The 11,299-nt window shown below is 33.2% G+C and overlaps 1 long non-coding RNA gene across 1 annotated transcript; it reads left to right on the top strand.

Moving 5' to 3' along the window:
* The first annotated feature begins 1,853 nt into the window (after positions 1-1,853).
* LOC108569188 lies at positions 1,854-2,670 on the top strand. The gene is made up of 3 exons (XR_001891325.1): positions 1,854-1,932; positions 1,996-2,070; positions 2,544-2,670. It is a non-coding gene; the product is annotated as an uncharacterized LOC108569188 (long non-coding RNA).
* Positions 2,671-11,299: the final 8,629 nt, after the last annotated feature.

Here is an 11,299-nt window from a genome sequence, read left to right as displayed (position 1 = left end):
TATCACGATTTTGACATTTACAGCGATGCCACGCCTCGTACTTAAATACTTAAAAAATAATTAGTAACACAAAGAGGAGCAAAAGAAGAGAGGAAAAGAGAGAATAGAGGACCGTGGGGCAGGAATATTATGGTTTCAAGAAATGTTTCTCTTTTTGGTGTACGCACACGGCCGGTCGTTGAAAATGGACGCTTATAATACGTAATTTCAACATAATAACATCACCATTATTCTCTTGCCATCTCACTTGCTCTCGCACAGAATCCATTATTCCGTCTCTCTCTCTTCGGGTTGTGGTGTACCTACACACATACGACTCGTTACGTGTGTATGCACGTAATTAAGAAGGGAAAAACTGTAAGACCATAAAGACAGAAAGCAACGATAACGTGCGTTCTGTTCCAATGTTTATCTGCACTTATTAACCTCGGGAGCATTAATGATCGCAGGGATAATGAACGAAGCCCCGAACCGCCATCGCGACCAAAACGTAATCACAATTTGTAGATCTGAACTTTAGTTTAATTACAAATAAATTATTGCGTATTGTCATTTATTTATTTATTTAATTCCCAACACCTGCCAACCTCTGATAATTATCATTACACAACTGTTCCGCGTTTCTACCAATAACAATGTCATTTAAAAAAAATAGTACATATATGATATATCATATATATTGACTTGTTTATATAATAAAATTATTATTTGAAATGTCCTAACTGTTCCTAATTGAAAGTGTAGAACAATATAAGAAATATTAAAAAAAAATAAGAAAAAAAGTATAGAAAATTCCATTTATTCCAGTTATCAATAAGATTGATTTATTGAAAAAATAATAGTGTTTTGATACAATTAATTAATTAAAGTAAGGAAAATGAACAATTTAAAAACAATTAGTAAATAAGTGAAGAAAATTAATAATTAAAAGAAGATGTACAAACAGATTTTTTTATATTCATTTAGAGGTATTTTTTTTTAAATTTCGTTTTCATTAAATCTATATTTAAGTAAGTAAATCAATTTTAGTTAGTAAGTAAATAGTCGGTATATAATGAAAACAAATGAAAAAAATAATAAAGAACGCTGTGATAATAAATAATTCCATAATTAATGCATGTTTATTGTAATTGTTTATAAATTGCGTAATTGATTCAACTAATAAAAAATGAGAAGAAAAAGTGGAGTGAATGAATTGAGTATTAAGTAAATAAATACAAATTAGGGATGAAAGTGTGTAAAATAAATGAAAAGTGAAAAAATAGCTTAATAAATAAAATTATGAAACTATTAAATAAAAGTATAGTAAAGTTAATTAAGTATTTAAGAAATAAAGGAAACTTATATATTATAAATGAAATTAGTTTGGGTTTTCTAAATGATATAAAATAGTTGTGAAAGAGAAAAAGGGTAAAGTTTGATATTGAAAACAAGAGGAAAATGGAAAGGTTAAATAAAAAAGGAATACAATGAAAATATATAATGAATAAATTCAATTATCAAACAGCTGATGGGTATGAAAATAAAGGGGAAATGTGCGCGAAAACAGGAGGATTAATGGTAATCCGAATTTCGGGTGGTTTTGGTGTAGGTGTGTTAGATAATGCGTCTGGAGTATGAAATAAATGGCAAATCCCTGGAGTTTAAGTAAGTAATGAGTAAGATCCGGGTTCCTGTTCTGGCTCCGGTCCAGAAAGGACGCAGCAGTGCAAGGATAAGTTAGTCCTGGATATCGCCCGAGGCTGGGCGTTACCCGGGGCCGCGATTGGCTGCAGGAGCAACGCTGGAGGCGGAGCGTCCGTCGGTCCTGCTGGGTGGCCCCCGGGGCCCTCCTGCAGGCCAGTTCCCCTGCAGCCGTTCCCTCGAATACACACACCGTGCTGTCGCGAACAACAAATACATATATATCTTTATATATACATACATATACATGTAAATATTATACATAATACATGCATAATTCTGAAACGAAGCATTAAAAATAAACTGCTGCAGGTTTACCACGATCTTCCGTCACATGAACGAAACGCAAATCAATTCGTATCAATCGCACATACTTTCCTGCAAACGGTAAGTATGCAAATAGCGTATATGTAAAAGCTTTGTCCGCTCTTCGCTCTTGTCTCACTCACTCATTCAATGTCTCTCTTTCACTCTCTTTCTCTCTCTCGTTCACTTAACATTTCAATCGGTTCACCGTGAACATGGGCCATTTAATAGGTTATTTATGTATGCATTTATACACCAACAGAAAACTATTATTGATGCAAATTTATGACAAATATGATTAATGCACTTTAAATGACTGATAATTGAGTTGTAATTTGTATTAATGGCAACCTATTAATAAACGCGAGCTGCCCTAAAGGAAGACCGTTCTTCTCATCATTTTTTTGTTTGTTCATTCATTCGTTCTCTCACCGAACCCGAAAAACTGGGAAAGAAATCCGTATCTTCAAAACCCAATTAAACGCAACTCAACCTATCGAATGTTTAACTAATCGTATAACAATAGCAGTGAGATTAATGTGTTTGCATTTCAGATAACTCAATCCGAGCAGACTACTTCTCGCTGAAAGGTCCCAGCAGGATCGGCTGTGGTCCTGCTGTGCAGGTTTCCTCAACAACCACTGTGCGATGTCGTTCCTAGCCACCCTGGATTCCAACACTTGGCAGGTAGGAGATTATTTATTACCTTTTTGCTGTGGTGTCTGCGTGTGCGGTATCGTTTTTTTTTTATTGTGGCCTCCTTCTCGCACACGTTCACCATCAACCTTTCATCCGTCCGTTCATTTCGCGACGACAATAATGAGCTTTCCGCTTTTTTATAATTGAACTGATGGCAGCAACACGGGATTGATGGACGCGATCCGTCGGTCCCTCTCTGCCATCCGTCCATCCCTCTTGTTTCTATTTTGCCGGTTTAATTGCTTCTACTTTGGCGCTAATGGAATTCCACAGTTCGGTCCGCATCGGTTTTGCTCTTAATTAATTTTTTTTCGGATTGGATCTTTTCCGTGAAAAATTGTTAGTTTCGCACATCTCTCCATTAATTTTTATTACTTTACGCTAATTACCTAAGAAACAAATTCCACGAAAATCTCTTCTATTAAATATTATTTTGTGCAAATGTTATATATTACAATTTGATTTTAAAACATTGACAGTGAGTATAAACATTATTTAACGCATTCTATTTTTTTACATACATTTAAACATATCATCACGATTTCCAGTTCAATTACATTAATTATTAAGTATTTATTTTGATAACATTATTTTGTAATTTAGTAGATTTTAGAAAAGTCTATATTTTAAAATTATAAATTATTCGATTTGATTTGATTTATATCGTGAAACAATTGAATATTGTTGGGATCATTAGAAAATAACTTTTTCATAAAACTGTATAAATTTTTTGAAATAAATTCATAAGAAATTATACAATAAAATTAGTTACATGTAATTTTTCCACAACAGATGAAGAATCTAATAAATACTTTAGAATAAATGAAGCATTGTTAAAAATACTACAATTTTATGAAATTAGTATTTTCAGTAAATATTTTTTGTTGTATTATTATAAAATAACAATATTTATATAACTAATGAATACAATACATATTTCTTGAACATTTTTCTCTTTTCTAATTACAAAATGAATTTTGAGTGGCATTAATGTAAGGTTGAAGCAATTCACTTTTAAATTTTTTATCATAATTTAAACATTTAGTCGATGGTTCAAAAAAATGATTTTTGATGTTTAAGTTTAATAAAAAAAAAATAGTAATAATGCAAAATATATTCATGACATTGAATTATTTGTGACAATTTAAATGAGCATAAGTTCTTAAAGATATGCGGATGAGCGTCTTCGGTAATCCGAAATGTAATGATATTCACGGTTTTCTGGGTTGGAAGGTAGGTCTGTGCAGAATTTCCGAACTGAAATCAAAATGAAAATTAAAACCGTTAATTAAATCAGAACGGGGCGCAGAGGCGGCAATTTATACGGCGGCGCACTACATGTAATTTATTGGCGGTCGCGAGGCACGATGATCGAATTCTAATTGTAATGTTAAATGCCCGAAATAACACGAATCTCGAGTTAATTACAGGCATTACGTGCAATCAACGCTCTTACACCGTCATCAACCCATCATGCCACCAAATTACCAGATAATTGTTTCATAACCCTTCGATATTATATATATATATACACACAAATTCACTTCACACACATACAACGCGGAGAATGCGCGCGATATTTGAAAAATAACAAAAAAAAAATGAGCAGCAGGTTGCAGTATGCAGAACGCGTCCATCCATCCGCCACGTGAGTTGTTGATGATGATGATTATGATGACGACGAGGCAGCAGCACGCCTATGATCTAACTTAATTAAAACAACGGCGCACGTTCTTTACCCCTACCGCACTTGTCATCATCATCATCATAATGATTCTCGGCATTAATTTGTTTTTAATCAGCGAACAGGATTTGTTACCTAATTATGATTAGGGTGATCTAATTTGCCGACTCTCCAGTCCTGTACGAATACTGTTGCACTGTTACACAATCCGGGGAGTTTGGTTTCCTGCAGCGGTAACAGTGCGGAAATAAGTGTTAGACAGTCCAGAGATTGAATCACTTTCGGCCCTTTGCCTTTGAAAACGCACGCAGCAAAGAGGGACGGTTTTCAAAGCGAATCCGAGTCATGTATTCCTTTTTTTTGTATATTGGAGTTAAATCTTTTTTTCGGCTCCATCTACCCCTCTGTAATTGTGTAACTTGTAAGTCATTCTTGGATAAGCTTGGATAAAATATCTCTAAGGTATAAATTGCTTGATCGAAAAGATTAAAATTTTATTTGTAATTCGATCTTATCTTATGCTTTACAATATTAACCGAACCTAACTTAAAATTCATTAAAATGTGCATAAAATATTTCTTCAATTAAAACTAGATTCATTTCCTCAACTTCTGACGAAAATCAACATATGTTCTTCAAAATCTGATTGTTAACAACAAGTAAATAATTTGGAATATATTTGACAAAGTTCGAATAGTCGAAAGTTGAACTTTTATTGTTGTAAGTTGAGAATCACAATAAAATTTCAAAATAAAAATCAATAGATCAGAATTTTGTATTTGACGAAGTTTTCTTTAAAAATTCACCATTTTTTGTGGAAAAATATATTCTATAAAGTAATTCATTTTGTTCATCTTAAACTTTTTGTTTAAAAGTGATACGTAATTATAATTGTTGTTCTACATTGAAATAATTTAGATCAAAATCTGAAGATTTCTATACTTGTAGCATTGGAATTAACTATAATATTAATCCTTGCAACAGGATATTATCGACTTTGATTTGTGATTTTCTTAACAACGGATTAATCTTTTCATTCAATCGATTTAGACCTTAAAGTTGATTTCAATACGTCTTAGTTTTCTATGGTAATATTTTAAAGATTTTCATAAGATTTTACATTAACATTTTTTAAGTTGATCAGATCAGATTAAGTTGATGATAAACATTTCTATTATGTAATCTTGTGAAATTTAACAGTTTTAATGTTAAAAAAAAACTTATGTAATATAGTAAAGTTTATTCTATTATAGTGTTCTTCCAATTACCACTAGACTAAAAGTCGATTAGTTTATTTTATTTGAAGAATAAATCTCGTTGAAAATTTGTAGTTTAAAGTTAAATCAATCAAAGTATGTCTAATTACTTGATCAATTTTTATGAGATTAAATAAATGTATAAAAAAATATGAATATATAAAGTTTCATTGCTGTATCAATTTACAATCTGTGATTTTTCTAACAACCTTCTATGTAAATCATGTGTAAAGTGATTGAATTGAAGAAAACTAATTATTCTATAAGATGATGACTTAATGATGTCTAGTGTGTGCAGTTGGCTAGAAAATATGGAAACGCACTTCGATCACGAACTCTTCCTCCCCTGTCGTCTGTAATGATTCCGTTCGCTTGTTTTGGCGTAGGTCGCGTGGTGATGCCTACCAACAACGGACGGACCTTTTGTCTATCTCTCTCCGTCTGACGCACGCATACAGGATCGGACAGACACGCATAGAAACAGGGAGACTGGTGTACACACACATTTACCAGTTCTTTGGTTTGGTGAACCGTTTGTCGGCTGGGTGAGCACCTAACAAGACCGCATGACACGCTACGCCAAGCACAACATCGCCACTCACACCCCCATACACACGCTCACCTCCTCTTATCGTCGTGATTTAGATTGAAATCGGGGAATTACCTGCTTCGTTGTCTTCCGCGCGCACGACGAAAAGAAAACAAGGAGAGAGGAAAAAATATTTGTGCATGGAATAACAGCCCCTTGCTCTCAGTCTCTCTCTCTCGCCAAATCCATTTCCCTCGACGTCCTTGGAACGTCATGTTGCGTATTCAATTTCGATTCTAATCTTCGAAACCCAATCGAGATCTGATTATATCCACGACATCCTTAAATGAAAAAAAAACATCACATGATGACGTCTAAACGTCAAGTTAAAACATTTAACCTTCAAAGAATTTGGATCATCTCATTTACATAAAAGGATTTTTTAATGTAAAAGTAATGTATACCAGCATTTCTCAACCTATGGGATGTAACGCAATTTTGTAACGCGACCCTTAGGTTGAGAAACGCTGATATACATTATTAAGTTAATTTTTCAATGGGTGGCAAAATGACAGCTGTCACCTTGTGCTGTCACTCATAGCAATTGAGTCGCAGTACAACTAAAAACAATCGGTTCAATCAAAGAAACTCGTTTACCCAGAAGGGACAGTTTTGGGCTTTGCAATAACAGTGTAGACCAGAGGTTCCCAAACTTTTTAGTGTCGTAGACCCCTTGCCATGTTTTTCGGTTTTGGGTAGAACCCCTACTTACCTTATATTGATTTTTTGTATATTTCTAACTTTAATCTTAACAGAAACAGAACAGATATATTTCTAACTGTAGTGAAGTTTAGTGTTAAAAACTTAAAGTAAAAACACATGTTAAGTTTTATACATTTATTAATTGAATTTAAATTAAAACTACTCAAAATAACAGTGGACCCCCATTTTCATTTCATGGACCCCCAAATTTTTTTTTCGCTGACGTAGACCCCTTGCAAATTCTCATAGACCCCTAGTGGTCGATATAGACCACTTTGGGAATCACTGGTGTAGACCAATGTAACATTAAAGAATATGTTATATAGTTTCTGAACATAAAATACATTTTGTTCTTTGATAAAATTGACAATATTTTTTTCAATATTTGATAATTTTACTATTTTGTAACTTTTTTCTTCCAATCTGACTGGTCCAACTTTTTACAAGAATTTCCAAAATTAATCTTAGTCTTTAGAGTAAATCAGTAAATAAAATAGCATATAGGTCAAATAATTTTATCTAAAACCTGTATACATAATTTTATACGTATTATTCATTATGTAATAAAGAAAAATCATAGTTATTGTTGTATATAGAAAAGACCAAAATTGTGGCTTAGATTACTATACTCGTTGCTTATGGAGCAAGGAGTTTCTAATATTGAAAATGTGAGTCAATATGTACTTATGAGAACAAATTTAAACCCCAATATTACATCTAGATATACACGAAACCACATAAGTAAATATCAGAAATTGATGTTGATTCAATTAAACAAGTAGTAACAATACATTAATATCGTTATGATCTAACAAAACTCAATGGTGCATACACATTACAAGAAAGTAGCAAAGCACATAAAAATAACAGTTTTTGTATATTTGCAGTAAATATTTTCTTTTATTTATATTAAATTATAAATTTTCTTTATTGATGATGCTTCTTTCTTAAAATTATTTTGTTTAACAAAGCCTGGTTTTGTGAGTAAACTATGATTATACAACAATACCTCGCATAGTCCGTGACAAATCAAGGAACTAAATTCGAAGTTTTTATTGTATAATTTTGTTTAATTAAAATTTAGTTAGAACATTTCAAACCGGACTATAAGAGGTTTTTTTATATCTATGTGTATTGCTCTTCCTAAAGGAAGAGGAATATTTCTTCATCATCAGTTATGTATATTTTAGAAATTTTAAGATTTACCGCAAATTTATGATATATTTCAAAAATCTTCGATTGGATGTGATACTTATCATCCATTTAAGTTGCTTAACTTTATTGCCTCAACAAAACAGTTTATGAATCAATTTGATATATTGAACTCACACTTGATATGTGTGAATTCTTGATTACTGAATAAGGTTATCAAATGTGTACAAAGCACTCTCCTTAATAATTATACATATCTCAACTTGACTCCGGATGAATGAACAAAGACTGAACGCCACGCGACTCCAGGATTATTGGATTCCAACTAAACATCTCGTGACGTTGAGAGCTTTGACAAAATGTTATTCTTACGGCCACGCGCATAAAACCAACACTGTTCCACCAGAAGGGAGAGACTTAATGAAAGAACGGTTTCGCCGTACTTAATCAGTCGCGCCGATAAACAAAACAATAAATAATTCCGTCAGGAAGATGCTCACGGTTTTCTTCCTCGAATAAAAGCAAGAAAAACGAGTGGAGAATGAAGCGAATAAGGGGACATCTAGTCTTGCTTGGTTTGTGGATGAAAGAGGAGGGTCGGAAAATCGAGTTATCTCTTAACGAAGCCGCAGTTATTCCGCTCTCAAAGACAATATTAAATGTGTTTTTTCTTCCTCTCGTATTATTTACTCGAGTTGCTTTGTTGACTGGGCCCCGGCTTTGCAGCAATATTTGAATGAGGCTGCTTTATTTTACTTTATTTACATAATAATGTTTCTCCCTTCCTCTCTTAACCGAGCCTTACCGTCCGTTCAATCTTCGCGGAAAACCCTTCTTCTCTCTCCCCCACAGAACGCAACGAACAAATTAATTCCCGTCGCTTGTTTCTTTATTAAGAAAATAATTTTCTTCTGCTAATGAGTCTCGTCAAAACATTTACGAAATTACATTTCGCCATCTCATTTATGTAATCATGTTTCATGTTAAATATCATCAGCAAGTTCAAATTAAAAAATACATTCTGTATAATATAAACAGACATTTATTTTCAGTAATGATTATTTGCTAACATAACAATATTTATTATTTATTCAATAATTATAAAATATTATAAAATATCATCATACCTTTCTTCATCTTTTGCGCAACTTCAACATTGCATCCTCCCAAAATGTATAAGGTTTTTTGTCAAAAAAAAACTTTTCGTGGTGTTTTTCTTATGTCGACTAAACATTAAACGTTCTTGTAGTTAATGGAATTTCGTGGAAATGAATAAGTGAAAATCTGAAAGTGCATCTTGTGCATGTTGTAACATGTTTTTGTGTATTGTGATTTTTAATATCTCTGCTAATTCACGTCTTCTTTTCTTCAACAAATGTGTCATCATTTACTCATTCTTTTAATGTAAATACAACAATTTTATCCGTTTGCATAAATCAATCCATCTGTACTATGTGTCATATAAATAAGGAATACCAACTATTTTAAATACTGCAGTATTAACTACATTTTCGTGAAACTGATTTCATAGAACTACAAGAAAAATACTCTACAATAGTAGTTACTAGACGTTTATATATCATATTAAGAATAGTGTGGGTTCTTTTAGATTTAGGCTGTTTTAGTGCATCATAATATTTCTGCTATGGCTGAAAAACATTTGAATAATTTCCTCAATTTTATGAAAAACTTCAATAAGAAATGACATTTAACTATCAAAATTAAAAGAATTCACGGGTGCAAAGACATGTTTAGAATTGAATTAAAAACTAATTTAAATATTTGCAAAATGCGCATTTACAAATGTTGTGTAGTTTTAAAAGTATGTGTAATTGTATTAATATAAGTTACTTATCAATTATAGAAGATCAAGTAAAATAATTATACTAATGTTAAAATCATGATCTTAATATATTCTTTATAATGTAAAGACAATAATTGTTGTTTAGTTTATTTTAGCAATAATTGCTTGAAGATCGTTTATAAATCGATTATGTTGCGAGATGTTAACTGACAGATGGAAAAAAATGAAATAAAAATCATATGTCGAGCGTTCAAAGAAAAATCGTGGACTTTAAATGTCGACTGAAATTATATGGATTTAGTGAGAGTCTTTATGTGTATGTGTGTGTCTAAATAAAGCAGTAAATACCTACGTGAAGGAACAGTAGTGGGCGGCAATCTGTTGGGCAGCATCTAATTTAAATATTGTATCAAACTGAAATCGGACGATTTCAAGGATGTTGCCGCGTTACACGTACCAACCTATAATTAACGAAAGTTACCGAAACGGTTTCATCCTGACTTCCATAGACGAAACAACAACAAGAAGAAGAGATATAAAAAAAAAACAAGTAGAAGAAGTAGAAGTAGAAATATATTTCAAATATCACGCATAATTTTTAATTGTTAGTTGGGAAACCGACAATTATATCCCTGCAGAGCGCATTCGGCCTGAGGGGGGTGAACCATGACTTCGGTTGAGGAAGGAATTCATGACGGTCTCCTTTTTTTTTTCTTGTACTCTTGCTGCGGCCGTTGTCTTCTTTCTGACTGAATAATAGCCTATATTAAAATGTTTCGCCCACGCCGGGGACGAAGGGCGCATGCAGTAATTACATTACACGTGCACTTCACATCTTCGCTCCACTCCGGCGCTGCATTAAGCGTAATCATTTGCACTTCAAAAGTGACTTCCATCGAGACGTGCGCAGATGGTTACAGCATCAGCAACGGACCGATATGAACAGCGTTCTATGGTAATTTTATTTGACCGGCTGGCTTAGCCTAAAACAATAAATAATAACGATATTCTTTCCATTCCGTCGCAACTCCTTGTTCTCATCTTCGTTGTTCTTTGCTGTTGTTGTTGCTCCTCGTCCTTTTTCATAGCAGAGAAGAGAACTTGATTGCAGTGCATGTGTGCGCAGCCCAGCACATCCATATCGTAGCATGGTTGGTTAATGGATAGGATAGGAGTCCGAGATCAGCCCCAGGATGTAAGAGCCTTGATGGAATCCGCCTACACTGCGGTGGTTTGATGCAAGACTGTGTGTGTGTGTGCACCTGCTCTTGTGTAGGATGAACGCACATATATATTCCGATGCTGCGGACGAAAAGATTTAAACGAGCAATTATTAAATCAGGAAAAACGCGCACCGAACGGACCGAAATTATTACACCAAACAATGTTGTATAAATTACACAACCATTAACATCCGTCCCATC

The sequence above is a fragment of the Nicrophorus vespilloides genome, unplaced genomic scaffold (assembly GCF_001412225.1).
Source record: "Nicrophorus vespilloides isolate i.1.1-1 unplaced genomic scaffold, Nicve_v1.0, whole genome shotgun sequence".
Classification (NCBI taxonomy): domain Eukaryota; kingdom Metazoa; phylum Arthropoda; class Insecta; order Coleoptera; family Silphidae; genus Nicrophorus; species Nicrophorus vespilloides.
Note: the sequence above shows the minus strand (reverse complement) of the source record. Positions and strands in the feature narration are given on the sequence as shown.